The 13,644-nt window shown below is 46.5% G+C and overlaps 1 long non-coding RNA gene across 5 annotated transcripts in view; it reads right to left on the bottom strand.

Moving 5' to 3' along the window:
* LOC144229833 (uncharacterized) overlaps positions 1 to 13,644 on the bottom strand; it is a 70,740-nt gene that overhangs the window by 53,575 nt on the left and 3,521 nt on the right. For 4 of the 5 annotated variants that reach the window (XR_013334620.1, XR_013334628.1, XR_013334627.1 and 1 more), the window contains exon 1: positions 3,195 to 3,641. The exons of the other annotated variant lie outside the window; for it this stretch is intronic. This is a non-coding gene — a long non-coding RNA (uncharacterized LOC144229833). Of the gene's footprint in view, positions 1 to 3,194; positions 3,642 to 13,644 lie in introns of those variants that run through there. 5 annotated transcript variants of the gene reach the window in all.

Here is a 13,644-nt window from a genome sequence, read left to right as displayed (position 1 = left end):
GCTGATTTCCATCCTAGCTCAGACTTCTCTGCTGGTTTTTTTCTATCTCTTTGCATTGGAGGGTGTAATATCTATCTTTGGACCTTCTCTCTCTCTCCAACCTAACTACCTTCATGACTTCCTCCAGCTACCTATAGGATGATGCCTCCCAAATTTTAATCTCCTTCCCAGAATCTGCCCCTGAAGTCCAAGCCCACTTATCCAGTCGCCTAGTCAATCTCTCTCTCTAACAGACAACACAGACTCCCCTCCAATCCAGGGATACCAGATAAAATGAAGGATACCAAGTTAACTTAGAAGAACAGCAAATAATTTTTTAGTGTAAGTATAAACAGTATGGCATGGGATGTACTTAAACTAAAGACAAATCTGTTGTTTGGCTGAAATCAAATTTAACTGGACATCTTGCATTTTCATTTGTTAAATCTGGCAGCTGTATCTGCAAATGTGCCCGAGCCCCTGTCTTCTCCACCCTAATTGATAGCAACTCCACCCTCTAGTAGCTCAGGCCAAAGACACTGGCATCATCCTTCATTCTTCTCTTCCTTCCACATCCCACATCCAATCTGTCAGCAAATCCCATTGGCTCTACCTTCAAAATATATCCCTAATCTGAAGCCATCACTGCCGCTGCTCTGGTCCAAGACACGATTCACCATTTAAAGAACCAACATCGCCTTCCAGCTCTTCTCCCATAGTCCCTTAGAGTCTATTCTCAATAAAGCAAGCAAGGGATCTTTTAAAAAGTAAATCAAATTATGTTAGCCTTCTGCTCAAAACTGCCAATGGATTTTCATCTCAGTCAGTGTAAAACCCAAGGTCCTTATGGCCAACCAAGTTCATTGGGACCTGCTCTCACTACTTCACTTCCATTTCTCCTCTGACCTTCTCTTTAACTTTGCTTCAGCTGTACTAACCTCCTTGATGTTTCTTAAATACAAAAAGGCACACTCCTGCCCCAGTTCCTTTACCCTCTGTATCAGTGGTTATTTTCCCAAGATATCCACATGGCTCACTCCTTCCCTCCTTCAGGTCTTTGCTCGGATGCTAGCTCTTCAGTATGAACATCTTACTGGATGGTTACAACATTCATAACCACCATACTTAAAACTGCAACACCATCTCCTTCATCTTGACATTCACCATCCATCTCCCATGCTCCGTGCTTTCCAGCTTCTGAGATAGAACCTAATTTGCTTATGTATATTGCTAATGGTCCCCACACCTAGAGAAGCGGCTGGCACATAGAGGTTATCAATAAATCTCAGTGGCCTTAATAAGTCTATCAAGCAATGAATCAATTAGGCAGTTGATTATAAAAATGTGGAACTCTAGGGAGACATCAGGGCTGGGGAATGCAGATTTGGGAGTCATCGACACGTAGAGATGTCAAAAGCCATGGGATTGGATGAGGTCATCCGGAAAAGTAAAACACAAGAAGGGGTCCAAGGTCATCGAAAGGTCAAATGGAGAAGGGAGAAAAACAAAACAATAAGAGGTAGCATCCCCTAAGGGAGAGGGAAAACCAGAAGCGCTTTGTGTCAAGAAATACGAGAGGAAATTGTTTCAGGAAGGAGGAGGGCAGTGAACTGAAAGGAATCCTGCTGGGAAATCAAGTGAGATAAATACAAAGATGCTACCATTGAAGTTGGCAACCTGGAGGTCACCAGCAACACCAAGCGTGGTCCCTGTGGGGAGGGTGGAAGGTGGTCTAAAGGGAGGTGATGAAGGAGTAGAGAGGAAGTGGAGGCTGCCTCAACACACAAGCCTTCCGAAGTGTGAGATGAGCAGCCCCGAAACGGGACAAGAGCTGGAGGGGGTGGAGGGGAAGAGGGGCCGGCTCACTGGGGGTAGGGGTGCAGTATCTCTGAACAGGTATGCTCTCAGAGCAGAACGCTATGGCAGAGACAGAATGGTGAACCAGGCATGAAGGGTAGAAGGCAGATTGTTAACAAGGCAAGAGATAGGACTGGACACAAGAAGAGAGGTTGGCTGTCCAGAGGGCGAACAGACACATGAAAACATGCTCAACGTCGCTCATCATCAAGGAATACAAATCAAAGCCACAATGAGATACCGCCTCACACCTGTCAGAACGGCTAACATTAACAACTCAAGCCACAGCAGATGTTGGCGAGGATGCAGAGAAAGAGGACCGTTTTTGCACTGCTGGTGGGAATGCAAACTGGTGCGGCCATTCTGAAAACCAGTATGGAAATACCTCAAAAAATTAAAAATAGAACTGCCCTACGACCCAGCAATTGCACTAGCAGGTATTTACCCAAGGGATACAGGTGTGCTGTTTCGAAGGGACACATGCACCCCAATGTTCACAGCAGCGCTATCAACAATAGCCAAAGTATGGAAAGAGCCCAAATGTCCATGGACTGGAGACTGGATAAAGAAGATGTGGTGCATTTATCCAATGGAATATTACTCAGTGATCAGAAAGAATGAAATCTTGCCATTTGCAACAACGTGGATGGAACTAGAGGTTATTAGGCTAAGCGAAATAAGTCAGTCAGAGAAAGAAAAATATCATGTGACTTCACTCAATGTGGAATTTAAAATACAAAACATGAATGTAAGGGAAGGGACACAAAAATAATATAAAAACAGAGAAGGAGACAAACCGTAAGAGACTCTTAAGTACAGAGAACAAACTGAGGGTTGCTGGAGGGGTTGGGGGTGAGGGGCTAAGTGGGTGAGGGGCATTAAGAGGGACACTTGTCAGGGCAAGCACTGGGTGTTAGAGGTAAGTGATGAATCACTAAATTCTACTCCTGAAATCATTATTACACTATAAGTTAACTAACTTGGGAGTAAATTTAAAACTAATAATAATAAAAATAATTTAGAGGAGGGGGCAAGATGGCGGAGAAGTAAGGAGCTCCGTACTTGCACTTGCTCCCATACATCACACAGAAAAGATCTGAAGCCATTGGAAACCTTACAAAACCTGAGAGATTGGGAGAAAAAGGACGCAGAATCCACTGAGAGAGCCTTCTAACGTGAGTGCGAACCGGGGAAGATAAAATCGGGCTGGGATCGGAGACTCCAGGGTGGGAGACGATCCCCCTCTACCCTCTACGGGGAGTGAGAGGGGAAAAGGAGAGAGTCCGAAACAGAAAAACCTACGCTCGGGGGAGAAAAACCTCCGCTCGGGGCATAGAAAGACCATACTTGCCACATACCTGCACACCAGGTCCCCTCGCGCCAAGTGGTTCCGGGGGTGCTGAGCGCACAGACCGCTGCTTTGTGCTGCTCCCGGCGGCTGGACTTCAGAGCGGTGGCGCGCCTGCCGCCATTGTCCTCCCGGGCGGCTGGGGCCCCTGGAGGAGCCGCGCGGACACCGGGCGTCCGCGCTCCTGGCTGGCTGGAACTCGAGAGGGAAGGCAAAGAGCTAAAAACTGGGAAATGTGCCTGTGAGTTCGTGTTTCAGGTGGCGAGCCATAGAGGGACCCGGTTTTCCTCACTCCAGCGGGCTCGGACTCCGCGCCCCCGGCAGGCAAGCCCCCGCGCATGCGCGCCAGCCCGACCCAGAGAAGGAAGCAGCGATTCTGACTCCGCCCCCAGAGCTCGGCAAGGGGCCTGGAATTGCCCGAGGGGGCTGCCTGGGAAGCTGTGTCTAAGGCGATTTCAGCGGGGCGTGCCGACTGGGATTTGGAGACTGGGACTGGCCTGGGTTGAAGAGTGCAACCCACTTTGGCTGCGCCCCCGGGACAGGGAGTTCNTGGGACTTGAACTCACAAACTACAAGATCGTGACCTGAGCCGAAGTTGAACGCTTAACTGACTGAGCCACCCAGGCGCCCCTAAATATCCTGTTCTTATGGTGATCCTCTTATCAGGTGGGTAAACATTCCAGAACCTCTCTTTTCTTTTTTTTTTTTATGTTTATTTATTTATTTTGAGAGAGAAAGAGAGTTGGGGGAGGGGCAGAGAGAGAGAGAGAGAGAGAGAATCCCCAGCAGGCTCTCTGCTGTCCAACGTGGGGCTTGATCTCATGAATTATGCAATCATGACCTGAGCTGAAAACAAGAATCAGATGCTTAACCTACTGAGCGACCCAGGCGGCCCCCAAACCCTTTCAAACTGGCATATTTAATGACCCCTGATCAGTAAGTCTCCCTGACACTATTTCTGCGAAGACCAGGTGGTGGCCCCCAAATTCCTTCTTGCGAATTTTAAGCCCTTTGGGAACTGAGAATCCAAGAAGCAGATCTATCATCTGTTACTGGAAGGAGGCAATGAGTGGATTATTCCAAATTTAGGATGAAAGCAAAGGTAGGAGTGAGATGGGAAATATCAGCTGAGGACCAGGACAGAATTAGCATCCTCTGTCACTAAGTGTAGACTTTCGTGAAGTCAGTCCTTTATTGCGAGAGTCCTCGAGTGTGGGCTTGATAAGTACTGAAGGCATTTTTGAGATAAAGGTGTTGGAGCGATCCTTCCTGTTCCTGGGTGGGCAGAGAAATGTGAAGTTGGCTAAGTATATCTACAGCTGTGGCTTGCTCCCGGCCTGGTTCTAGAAACTCTGGGCTGTGTGGATGGGCCACTGGGAGTAGATGGGCCTCTTTAAATCACTCTCTTTTGTCTGCTGTATCATTTCAGCTTTTTGGACTCCAAGCGATAGGAAAACCGAAGAAAAAGACGGCTGGAAAATGAACTGAAAGAGATGATGGAAACATTTCAATAACTGCTAAATTAAAAAAGCCCCTTGGCATTTATTAGTTTCCCCTTGGAAAGATGAGATTAGGAATATCTTGTCCAAAGTGAAATTGCCTTCGGAAAGATGGTTACTGAAAGTCCTGCCGGGGTCATTTCCAGCGAGATGCGGTCAAAGACACTGACTGGCTGAGGACAAAGTGGCCTGATCTTCAGGGAAAGAGCTATCCTAATGTGTCCTCCCCTGACCCTGGGACAAGATATGAGCAAGAAATCTGGCCAACAAACCAATGCGCTTTCTCTCTCTACCAGAGATCCTAACCCAGACCACAGCTTCTCATGCGCTAGTGAGATTGCATTTCAAATAGGTCCTAAGCTGGACCGAGCCAAACGAGGTGGGATGAGGAGAATTTGTACAATGGGAAAGTTCCTTAATCCCTCAACAGCTATTTATTGAGGACTAATTATTAACCAAGTGTGGAAGTTTCGGGAGGCAAATGAATAACACCTTTCCTTGTCTGCTTCCACACACGCTTGAACTAATGGGGAAATAAGGACAGGAGACGGGCCAGCCCAGACCACACGCCAGCTTCACTGTCAATAAGCTGGTGGAGAGCATGATTCCGGACTGGAGCTAAGTGATCTTGCTCAGTGGACTGGACTAATTTCCTCCCTGGTCCCAGCTGTCCCACCAGGGCAGGACCCCTATTGTGTGGCAGAGGGGAGGTGGGAACGCAGCCTCCCTGCTGGTGGGCAAGACAGGTGAGAGAGTCCCGAAGGAGCGGAGCCACATGTGCCCAGTTCCTTTTCCCAAACTCCCGCCTATTTTTCAGCCGTGTCTCACTCTCCAATATCTTTCCGCCAAGCTGTTCTCACGCTTTGCCACTCCTACATAGCTATCCCAAACCGTCCGTAGAGTGTGGTCAGATTGTCCTAAATTTCCCTGGCCCAATCAAAACCCTTCTTTCCAGCCCAAATGTCCATCAGCTGACGAGTGGATAAAGAAGATGTGGTTTATATACACAATGGAAAACTACGTGGCAATGAGAAAGAATGAAATCATGTCATTTGCAACAGTGTGGACGGAACTGGAGGGTTGAGAGCTTAGAAGAGAGTGTGGAGAGAAACGGAAGGCCAGGGCTGAGCGAGGGGTGACAGCCCTGGTTAAGGAGACAAAGAAGAACCGATACACAGAAGAACAGAGCCCTAGAAATAAAAGCGAATGGAGTTAGTTTCAGTGAAGGCAAAATCAGACAGTTTCGAGAAATGACAATACTGTTGAGCACAACAAAAGGAGAACATCGAGGAAAGATGCCGACTTATTTAGAATGCCTCACCTCCGTGGCCACCAGCACCAGCCAGTCTTCAGAGTCCCAACCCCAAGGGCAGAGTAATGACTTAGGGGAAGCCATGCACCTCCCTCCCTTTACAATTTTGTGATGATGAGCCTGTGTTATATGCTTAACAGGATCTAATCTAGAAGCACTGGTCTGTGCTTTCCCAACTCAAGGCAACCCATCACTTTCAAAGTACTTTACTACAAATTAAGGGGTGGGGGGTGGGAGGGGGAACCAGTTTGGGGATCCAGCAAACAGGAAGCTAAATTCTCTTTATGGACCCTGTTGAACCCAGTCAGTGATGAGTTGACCAATAATAAAAACTCATTTTGATCTTCTGCATAGAATTATAGTGAGAAAACAGAATGCTGCCAGAAAGAATTTCTTAAGTTCCATTAGAACTGCAATAGCAAATAGGCTTGATCTTTGGTGATAACATCAATCAACTGATGTTAGTATTGACAAGGCTTTTTGAGGTCTGTGCTGAAAAGACTTTTTGAGGTCACCGAAACTCAGCAGTAAAGAATGCCAGAAAAAAATTAGCAATGTCTGGCGTGGGTCCCTAACTGCAACACTCTTGCCAGATATTTGCTGTTTCCACACCTCTGTTTCCCCAAATCATACAAGGCTGTGGCCAATCAGTATCTTCCGGGGATGTAACATTTTGGACATTTTTTTTTTTCTAATCTACCTATGACTTTGCACATTTGCTGTTCTGTCTTCAGCAAAAAGAAAGCATTTGTAGCCTGCCAGGCACAGCAACAGAAAAGGTCCTCCCTGATTAAAGTAAAAGAGTCCTCATGTCTGGATAGCAGAGGATGGTTTTCTATGTTTTGACACAGGAGATGAAGGGTAATAAGCTGACCCTTCCCCTTTCCCAGTGTATAAGCAGTAAGCCTCTCTGTATGGCTTGATCGTGACAGAATCCGACAAACGTGCTTCTGAGGTGATGGTGGGTTCAAGTAGAATCTCAGCGAGTCCTGTCTTCCCTTATTCAAACCAAACTGCCCCACAGGCAATGGGGATTTTGCGATGGTTACTGTCCATTTAATGCCTTTACCACAGGTGTGTGCTATGTACTATTCCTCGAAGCATTAAGCATTATTAAAATTAATTTCACATTTCCTCTACTCAACATCCTATTTTACTTCTTGCTTTGGAACCAAAAGCATTCTTGTGCTTTTCTCTCAAACATGCTTTCCCTCAAAACATGAACAAAACTGAGCAGTGTTAATTTTAGAGAGCAGACACAATAGCTCAGCGTTCCCGTAATTCCCTGACAAGTAGGTCCCCGCCAGCATCACTGATTGATTACTCAGTAATATGCACGAGCACTGGGTCCACCCAACATCTTCATTCCAAGAAAAACAGGCCTAGGGGAGCCTGGGTGGCTCAGTCATTTGGGTATCCAACTTCGGCTCAGGTCATGATCTCAGGGTTCACAAGGTCAAGTCTCGCATCAGGCTCTGTGCTGACAGCTCAGAGCCTGGAGCCTGCTTCAGATTCTGTCTCCCTCTCTCTCTGCTCCTCCCCTGCTTGTGCTGTCTGTATCTCCCTCTCAAAAATAAATAAACATTAAAAAAAGAAAAAGAAAAAGGGCCTGCTGAGAAGCGATGATAAATTTAAAGACCAAAGATGCTCAACTAGATTAATAAAAGTTTCATGACATTCCTTCAAAAAAACATTTATTCAGGATGATGCTGTGCTCGCACCATTCTAGGCACTGAAAATACAGCTGTGAACAAAACGTGTTTCCCGCTCCCAGAGAATTTACATTTTAGTGGGAGGAGACGTCATTGGAACATTTTCTCTTTTCATTAGTGTTCTTTCTTTTATATTTGAATTGTCTTCATATACCATCTCAAATTTCCACAGATTCAAGATTTGTTTGAATTAATGTCACATTAGCAGGACTCACAATATTAAGATTCTGGCGAGAAGGTTAAGGTCAGATAAACACTCTTTAGTTAGAATTTCATAGAGTATGGTCTTTCTTCTAATCTAGCTGGAGCTTGATTAAGAACTTTGGTAGAGAAACACAGGACATTCTAGAACATTAAGTAGGTATTTGTGGAGTGATAGAGGGAGAAGTGAAATAGATATGTGAGAGCAGACCATTGTAGGCAGAAGAGACAGTAAGTGCAAAGGCCCTGTGGCTGGAGTGATAGATATATATTCAGAGCACAGCAAGGTGGCCGATCTGGTGTGGATGGACTAGAGTGAGCAAAAGGAGAGTGCTAAGAGAAGTCCACCCTCAGAGCCAGATTAAATGTGGCCTTTTAGGCCACTGTGAAGATTTTGGAGTTTACTTTAAGACAGGAAGCCACTGAAGGACATTTATCAGAGGAGAGACTGATCTGTTGAAACTCTTCAGCCGCTTTGTGGAAAAAACACACACGGACAAAGGCCGACGCAGGAAGATTGGTTGGAAAGCGGTTACAATAGTTCTGGCAGCAGTGATTGATGGTGGTCTAGACGAAGTAAAGATCAGCGGAGCAGCAAGCCGCTTAATATATTTTGAAGGTCAAAGTGACAGAATTTGCAGACACATTTGTTTGGGAGTCTAAGAAGACACAGGGAATCAATGACGACTCCAAGATTTTTCACCTGAGCAGCTGAACGATGGACGTGCCCTTTGCTGCATCGAGAAAGACGAGGAAAGGGTAGGCTGGCATCTGGGGGGAGTGAAAACCTCCGGGGCTCGCGTGTTCGGTTTGAGGCATGCATCGGGGGCCAGGGTGGCCCGGGGTGGGGTAGTAAGCCGAGGTGAGGGTCGGGTTGCTGACGTACATTTGGGAAGCGCCAGGGTGCAACAGGACTTGAAAGCCACCAGACGGGAGAGTAGGGTGTAGACGGAGATCCGTGTCCTCCTGAAGCCTCGGCCTGGGACCCTCCAGCCTTCGAGGGCGGGAAGAAGGAGCATATTCCGCAAAGAGAACCATCCGGAGCGAGCTGAGAGGCCAGAGCAGATTCTAGAGCAAGTGCACTTGAATCCCCAGAGGCCAAGAGAAAAAGACCAAGTGTTTCAAGAACGAGTGGCCCTGTGTGCCAAACGCTGGCGGGAAGAAGCAGAGGACGGAAAACTGACAATGGAAGAGGGGACAACGTGAAGGACGGATCCGTCGGAATGTGCGAGGCAAAGCCGCTCTGAAAAGAACGGAAGGGAAGAGAGAGGAGAAAAGACCACCCTTGTGAGGGCTTCCTCCCCAAGGTGAGAGGATGCGCGACTGTTTCTTGTCACTGGGTGGTGAGGGCGGAAATACAACAACATCACAGGCCAATAGAAAGTGCAAGGGAAGGAGACAAGGAGATGCTTGGCTGGAGGGAGTCAACGTGGGAAGTCCCCGCGCACAGGCGGGGACCTTGGGGACAGACGCTCATCCCGCAGAAGGAGACGAAGGGGGGCGGGGTGCAAGCAGCAGGTCTCTGATGAACCTTCCTGTTTCTGGTGACGCAGGAAGGGCCTCCATCGGCTTGTGAGTGCAGCAGGAGGAAGGTGCTGCGTGTTCGCACCCCAGGGGCTCAGGAGGGAGACTGCAGGCCGCCCTGGGGCCGCTGACCTGGTGCGTGAGACGCCTGATTAGGTTGAGTCCCCGGTAGAGGCAGACCCCGCCTGAGATGAGCAAGGAGGCAGGTTTGGGGGATTTGGTGGGGGTGCTTCGGAGGTGCTCGTGCTGGAGGAGGGCTCCGGCCGGAGTAGAGAAGGGAGTGAGTGAGAGCGATAGAAGGTGGTGGTCAGGGGATGGGAGGCTCAAACTGACACCGTTTGTTTCGTCAGGTGAAGATTCTGGTAACCACAAAGTCAAAGGCGGGATGCATCATTTGAGGTGAGAGGGTCAAGGCCAATATGGGACAGATTATTTCCATCAATGATTTCTGCTTGTGCTCTCAAATCTACTAAAAAAATTTTTTGTTTACTTTAAAAAAATGTTTTTAAATGTTTCTTTATTTTTGAGAGAGAGACACACACACAATGTGAGCAGGGGAGGAGCAGAGAGAGAGGGAGACACAGAATCCCAAGCAGGCTCCAGGCTCTGAGCTGTCAGCACAGAGCCCGATGCGGGGCTTGAACTCACAAACTGTGAGATCATGACCTGGGCCGAAGTTGGACTCTTAACTGACTGAGCCACCCAGGCGCCCTTAAAAAGATGTTTTTAAACTGTGTATCCTCTCAAACATATAACTTGACCTCTAAGCTTATGTGAATGCAAAAAATATAAATTCCGGCATGTAATCTATACTGGCACCTTATTTATTTTTGTAAACTCTATACATGGGGCTCACACTCACAACCTCAAGACCAAGAGTCACATGTTCTTCCGACTGAGCCAGCCAGGTGGCCCGCTACTGGCATTTTAAAATAAAATCATTACATCACTCAGATACATTCAATGGAATATAAATACCACACATTTTTGCTGCACAGAGTTTAACATTGTTTTTCCCCTGAAATTATATGTCCATTCCACTTGCCCCACAAAATAGTAGCCTAATGATGCATTTTTTATTCTTTTTTTTTTTAAGCTTATTTATTTTGAGAGTGTGTGTGTGTGTGTGAGAGCAGGAGAGGGGCAAACTGGGAGAGGGAGAGAGAATCCCAAGCAGGCTCCTCCCCACTGTCAGCACAGAGCCCAACTCAGGGCTTGATCCCAGGAACTCATGAGATCACGATGTGAGCCAGAGTCAAGAGTCAAATGCTAAACCAACTTGAGCCACCCAGGTGCCCCGATGCATTTTTATTCTTAAGAATTGTTTGATTACCCTATTATACTTCTTTGCAATGAATATATGCCTCTTTCTTCTCACTTGTGTTACAATTACTAGTTCACAGTTGATTAAAACACTATGAAATTGATTATTTAATAAGTAAAACTGTATTAAACATGAGAGTCAGTTTTATGGTGCTTTAAGAAAAGGTTTCCCAATATTAAGATTTCAAATGTTCCCCGTGTTGCCCCAGGAACTTTAAAGATCTGAGGCAACTAAATAACTGGGTGGCTCTCTACCCCAGCATGGTGTTCGCGACTCTTCTGACGCAGCGGAGTGAACAGCGGGTTCCTTTCCTTGTTTTGGAAACTGGAGGAGACACTTCGCAACAAGATGGTGGCAAGTGGGGAGCTTTGCTCTCTTTTCTCACTTTTTCTTTCCCTCCTTCCCTTTCTCCTCTCTTCCTTCTTCTTTCTTCCCTCTCTCCCTGCCTTCCTTCATTTGTAAAATGAGTATGATTGTGAAAAAGGAGAAGGGAAATTTCCCCTTTGCCCATCACCCTCAGTCGGACTTGATACTTCATTCTCTTCCAAATAAACAGGCTGTTCTCAAAGAGCTTTACCGAACACACAGACGAACTGAGAGCCTGTTGCTTCTCAATATACAGAGGCCAGCATATCCAATACTGCTTTCGCTTAGTCTCCTGGTTCCAGGAATAATTTGCTTATCTTATTCTTCATGGCTCTTGATATTCCTGAAGACCCTAACTAACAACAAGGTGAAACAAATAAAAAGATTTCCTACTCTCTCAGCTGAACTGTGCTAGAAATGGTAAATCTGGAACTCTGCCCGTCACCGTCGGGAGTAGTAAGTCTTGGGCAATTGGCTACCCCTTTTCTCCAGAGGCGCCTCATACACAATTCAGGTCTCGGTTCTATCTACAGCAGGTATTTCTCTACCCTTACACAGAAATTTTTGACCATGACAATGATTAAGCAACTCTGCCTTTTTAGTAAATGCGTTTTCCAGAAGCAAATTATATGACTTGGAAACAACAATAAATACCTCCAAGGACAACAGTTTGCTTGATCTGTTCTAGAGCCAAAGGAGTGTCGCGATGTTAAATCCTAATAAATGTCAGAGCCCACTGGGAACCGAAAATTGTTCCCCAGAGGTCACTTCTCATATCACTGACTCATATGGTAATCATACAATATGGCTTGAATTCACATCTTCATTACTGCTTGCTCTCTGTAGTTCATGCTTTTCCCAGAAACAGGTGCAAGATTATTAACAGTGGTCTCTTCTAGAATTTCTCTGATCTTTTTTTTAAATTGTTTTAATTTTTTAATGTTTTTATTTATTTCTAAGAGAAAGAGAGACAGTGTGAGCAGGGGAGGGTCAGAGAGAGAGAGGGAGACACAGAATCTGAAACAGGCTCCAGGCTCTGAGCTGGCTGTCAGCACAGAGTCTGATGCGGGGCTCGAATCCACTAACCGTGAGATCATGACCTGAGCCAAAGTTGGACGCTCAACTGACTGAGCCACCCAGGTGCCGCAAAAGGCTCAAGGCTCTGAGCTGTCAGCACAGAACCTGATGCGGGGCTCAAACTCACAAACTGCGAGATCATGACCTAAGCCGAAGTCAGAGGCTTAACCAACTGAGCCACCCAGGTGCCCCAGAATTTCTCTGATCAAATATGAAGATTACAGCCCCCCTTGTACCTAAGAAACGGAGGCCAATTTTACCAATCAAGAAACTGAGCACAATACTTTCAAAGTTGAGCTAATAGGCTACATAGCCCAATGATATTTGACAGACAATTCTTCCTTGAACAACAGTGTTATTTGTTGTATCAGATTCTTTTAGGAAGGCTTAACACACTTCCTCCACTGGACTGAGTAGTACTGCCTAGCAAACAGAAAGAAGGTACAAGCCCTTGTCCCTGATGCCTTTAATCAGTGGTATGAATGGGGTCAAAACTACTGAGGATATAGTAAAGAGGAGCTGGGGTGGGGTGGGGTGAGGGGTAGCTCCCTATATAGTCTGATCAATCACCCCAAGTATTTGAATATGATCCTTTTACGGTATAGTTTAGGGCAATCGTCTCAGAAAGTTTATAAGGCTGCCTACTTCCTCAGGATATGAATCAGTTTTACAGAGCGAAATGTAGAAAGATTTCTCAGGACCTCAACTGTGTACTTTTCAAATCTCCGAGGGTAGAGAGGTAAAACATGTCAAACAGCCCAGCTTCGGGGTGGAGGGGCAGAACAGCATTCCAGGATCCACGCAACACTTGGGAAAGTTCTGGTTTGGAGTTCAATGTCACCCAGAGGCAGAGGACGTTGGCTGGTTACCAGAGGCATGCTCTTCTAGTCCTTTTTTTTTTTTAATGTTTTATTTATTTCTGAGAGAGAGAGAGAGAGACACAGCGTGAGCAGGGGAGGGTCAGAGAGGGAGGGAGACAGAGAATCTGAAGCAGGCTCCAGGCTCCGAGCTGGCTCTCAGCACAGCACCCGACGCGGGGCTCGAACCCACAAACTGTGAGATCATGACCCGAGCCAAAGTCGGAGGTTCAACTGACTGAGTCACCCAGGTGCCCCCATGCTCTTCTAGTTCTACGTGGTACACTTCTGCGAATTATTTCTTCAGCCTCCCTAAAGTACATTTGAACTGTCATTTTAACGTCAAAAGTGAGGATGAGGCAGGTCAATGGGAAAATATGGCAAACTAGTGACACTCAGTGTATGTCTGGGGATTATTTACAGATGATCCTGCACAGTAACCTTTTCTTTCACTGCATAATATTTGCATCTCTGCCCCCTCAGAAAAATGGGTTTCACTCGAGCACAACTAGTGAAACAAAGATTCAGGTTATCTGGTTAAAAACAAAAAACTCCCAGCAAATCGCCCACCTTAACCCTGCATGTAAA

Source organism: Crocuta crocuta, unplaced genomic scaffold (genome assembly GCF_008692635.1).
Source record: "Crocuta crocuta isolate KB4526 unplaced genomic scaffold, BGI_CrCroc_1.0 scaffold90, whole genome shotgun sequence".
NCBI lineage: Eukaryota > Metazoa > Chordata > Mammalia > Carnivora > Hyaenidae > Crocuta > Crocuta crocuta.
This window is presented reverse-complemented; position numbering and strand designations above follow the sequence as displayed.